General features: G+C 46.4%; 1 long non-coding RNA gene across 1 annotated transcript; it reads left to right on the top strand.

The window, feature by feature from the left end:
- Nucleotides 1–24: 24 nt before the first annotated feature.
- On the top strand, nt 25–3515 carry LOC121100031. Its single transcript, XR_005831772.1, has 2 exons — nt 25–155; nt 2865–3515. It is a non-coding gene; the product is annotated as an uncharacterized LOC121100031 (long non-coding RNA).
- The last annotated feature ends 95 nt before the right edge of the window (nt 3516–3610 follow it).

Genomic DNA, 3610 nt, shown 5'->3' with positions numbered 1-3610 from the left:
GCAACCAATCGCATGCAAGGTGTCGGGCGCGCGCACGCTCCCTCGAGTTTAACGGTCGCGAGAGGCCGCTCGCCCGACCCTGACATCGACTGTGGGAGCAGCGGCCAGGTAAGCGGTCGCCGGCCTGCGGGGAGCCGTCGGCCGCGGGGGACAAGGTGGACGAGGCTTGGAAGACGCGGCTTAGCAGAACCCCAAGTTTGCTGATGGATTTAGGGCGGGGAGGACGACGACCAGACGACGCAACCCCACGGCATCCGTCCGGTGTGTGGGGCTTCGCCCGTGGCCGTGTGCCTTTTCTAGACTCAGTGCCCTTGAGTGACACCCGCGCGGCCCAATCGCAGAGCGCCTCTTCCCCAGGGGCGGGGGCTCGTGGGATTTTTCTTCTCTTTTTCTTTAAACGATCTTCCTTGGCTTACTTTGGGAATCAAGATCGTAGTTGTTGAAGTGGCGGCTTTTCCTTCCGCCTCTTTGCTGCCTCCAGTTTAGGCGGCTGCATTCGGTGGTTCTCCACCCCCGTCCGCTGACCCGAGCCGCCGCCGGCACTGAGGTCTGGCTGTGAGGGCGAGGATGTCGGGATCTTGGCCTCAAACCTCTGGAATCCTCTTCCTTACCCCACGGACTCCCAGCAGAGCGCAGCGCCGGGTTACTTACAGGTATCGGCAGACCCGATCTGGTCTTTTTTTTCCCCCTCCCCAGCGATCTTTTCTTTTCCTTTTTACTAGGGGTCTTGGGGACCAAGAGCGTGACATTTCGTTACTGGGAAATATAAAAATGGCTCTCTGCTTATATGCATTGTCCATCGAGTTTTGTTTTATATTGTGTGTGTGTGTGTGTGTGTTTTTTAATTTTTTGCATTTATGTCGGGGTTCCCCCACCTTCCTTCATTCCCTTCCCTCAACCCTCCCCCCATCCCCCGGGGAAGCATCTTTGCATCTCAGGTGGTTTTTCCATCTGCATCTTCTGCATCCGGATTACCTCGGGCGGGGAGAAATAATAGATGGGCTGCAGATCCACGTCCCTGGAGAGCTTGTGTTTTCCCGGTAGAGAAACAGGGTGATTTGAATCCAGCTATTTCGTTGCCAGTTGGAAGGTGCAGCCCTAGACTTTTCAGTACCCCATTTGTGGTTGGCGATGGGCTGAGCCCTGGGGAAATCCATTTAGGTAGGTTCTGTTACCCTTGGCTTTCTAGCCCCCCCAAAGGAAATGGTTCCTTTAAGAGCTGCTGTTTTTAAGGTTGTGCTTTATGAAACCAGGCCTAGGAAGGAACCTGTTGGAATCAGAATAGTAGATAATTTTCCTCTCTTTGCACTCCTTAAACTTTCTATCTTGTAAGCAGCACTAGATTTTTAAAAATTTTCTTCTTCTCTTGCTCCTTCACTTAAAAAAAAAAATATAATTCCCAAAGAAGGAATCATGATTGATTTGTTATAGCCAGTTTGTCTCTGTAAACCTAGCATCAGTTAATCTGCATCAATTAATCAGTTATTTTTAGTTGACCAGACAAATAGTTTGTTTTTAAACAAGTAAAACATGTATAGAGTAGTAAAAGCTATGGTAGCGCAAATGCTTTTCTTCCACCCTACCTTCCACCAGTGGAGAAACAATCATTTAATTAGCTGTGTTAAATCTTTTTTAAATTTTTATTTATTTATTTATTTTTAGATTTTATTTATTTATTCGACAGAGATAGAGACAGCCAGCGAGAGAGGAACACAAGCAGGGGGAGTGGAGAGGAAGAAGCAGGCCATAGCGGAGGAGCCTGATGTGGGACTCGATCCCAGAACGCGGGATCACGCCCTGAGCCGAAGGCAGACGTGCAAGCCAGCGCCAGGCGCCCTAATTGGCTGTGTTTAATACCAAATTAAATACCAAGTGAGTTCTAATTTATCTATTCAAGTATAAATCAAGTATGAATCCTTGGTAGAACTTACTAAACAAATGAACACAAGTATGTAAGGATTCCGATTGTTACATGTAGAATTATGTCTGAGTGCTTGATAATTAAACATATAAAATTCTGAAATACTACCTGGAAAAAGATGATGCTACTTTTGCAAATCACCCTTATGTAGATTTTTTGAGAGATAATTCACATATCATAAAATGCCTCCTTTTAAAGTGGTATAATTCATAGGTATTTAGTATATTCACAGATGGGTTGCAGCCATCACCACTATGTAATTCTGGAACTTTTCATCACCCCCAAAAAGACCTCCATACCCATTTTTGGTCACTGCCATTGTCTCCTTCCCCCAATTTCTGGCAACCATAAATCTTTCTGTCTCGAGATTTGCCTATTCTAGATTTTCACATAAATGGAATCATTCACTATGTGATCTTTACTGGGCTTCTTTACTTAAAACATAATATTTCAGTGTTTATCCACATTGTAGTATGTGTCAGTATTTTATGCCTTTTTATGGCTGAGAAATATTCCATTATATGCCCTTATACCACATTTGTTTATTCATCCGTTGATGGACACATGGGTTGTTTCTGCATTTGACTATTGTAAATAATGTTGCTCTTAATGTAGACTTGTATAAAAGGATCAAGGCTTCCAAAGTAGTGAAAAGACAGTTGCTAGGTTTAGTGGCTTTTTATAGTATTTTCCTCCATTCATTTCAGACTCTCTTGGGAGCTTAGGATATTTCACAGTTCTGAATGTTAGCAACTGAAAATGCCTGTAGACGATGAAGCATCTGAAGATGATCGGTTCAGTTTCTTCAAACACTGAAAAGAACCTACATTTTCAAATAAGAGTATAACGATTTCTGTACACTATGGAAGATTTTGATTTGGTGAAACCCTTCTGAAAAACTTCATCTTCTATAGAATCTGATAGAAAAAATTCTCCGGACAAGGTGGACGAGGCTTGGAAGACGCGGCCTTAGCAGAACCCCAAGTTTGCTGATGGATTTAGGGCGGGGGAGGACGACGACCAGACGACGCAACCCCCACGGCATCCGTCCGGTGTGTGGGGGCTTCGCCCGTGGCCGTGTGCCTTTTCTAGACTCAGTGCCCTTGAGTGACACCCGCGCGGCCCAATCGCAGAGCGCCTCTTCCCCAGGGGCGGGGGGCTCGTGGGATTTTTCTTCTCTTTTTTCTTTAAACGATCTTCCTTGGCTTACTTTGGGAATCAAGATCGTAGTTGTTGAAGTGGCGGCTTTTCCTTCCGCCTCTTTGCTGCCTCCAGTTTAGGCGGCTGCATTCGGTGGTTCTCCCACCCCGTCCCACTTTGACCCGAGAGCCGCCGCCGGCAACTGAGGTCTGGCTGTGAGGGCGAGGATGTCGGGATCTTGGCCTCAAACCTCTGGAATCCTCTTCCTTACCCCACGGACTCCCAGCAGAGCGCAGCGCCGGGTTACTTTTACAGTATCGGCAGACCCCGATCTGGTCTTTTTTTTTTTTTTCCCCCTCCCCCAGCGATCTTTTCTTTTTCCTTTTTTACTAGGGGTCGTGGGGACCAAGAGCGTGACATTTCGTTACTGGGAAATATAAAAATGGCTCTCTGCTTATATGCATTGTCCATCGAGTTTTGTTTTATATTGTGTGTGTGTGTGTGTGTGTTTAATTTTTTTGCATTTATGTCGGGGGTTCCCCCCCCCCC

This window comes from Ursus maritimus, unplaced genomic scaffold, assembly GCF_017311325.1.
Source record: "Ursus maritimus isolate PB19 unplaced genomic scaffold, ASM1731132v1 scaffold_33, whole genome shotgun sequence".
In the NCBI taxonomy this organism is placed as follows: domain Eukaryota; kingdom Metazoa; phylum Chordata; class Mammalia; order Carnivora; family Ursidae; genus Ursus; species Ursus maritimus.
This window is presented reverse-complemented; position numbering and strand designations above follow the sequence as displayed.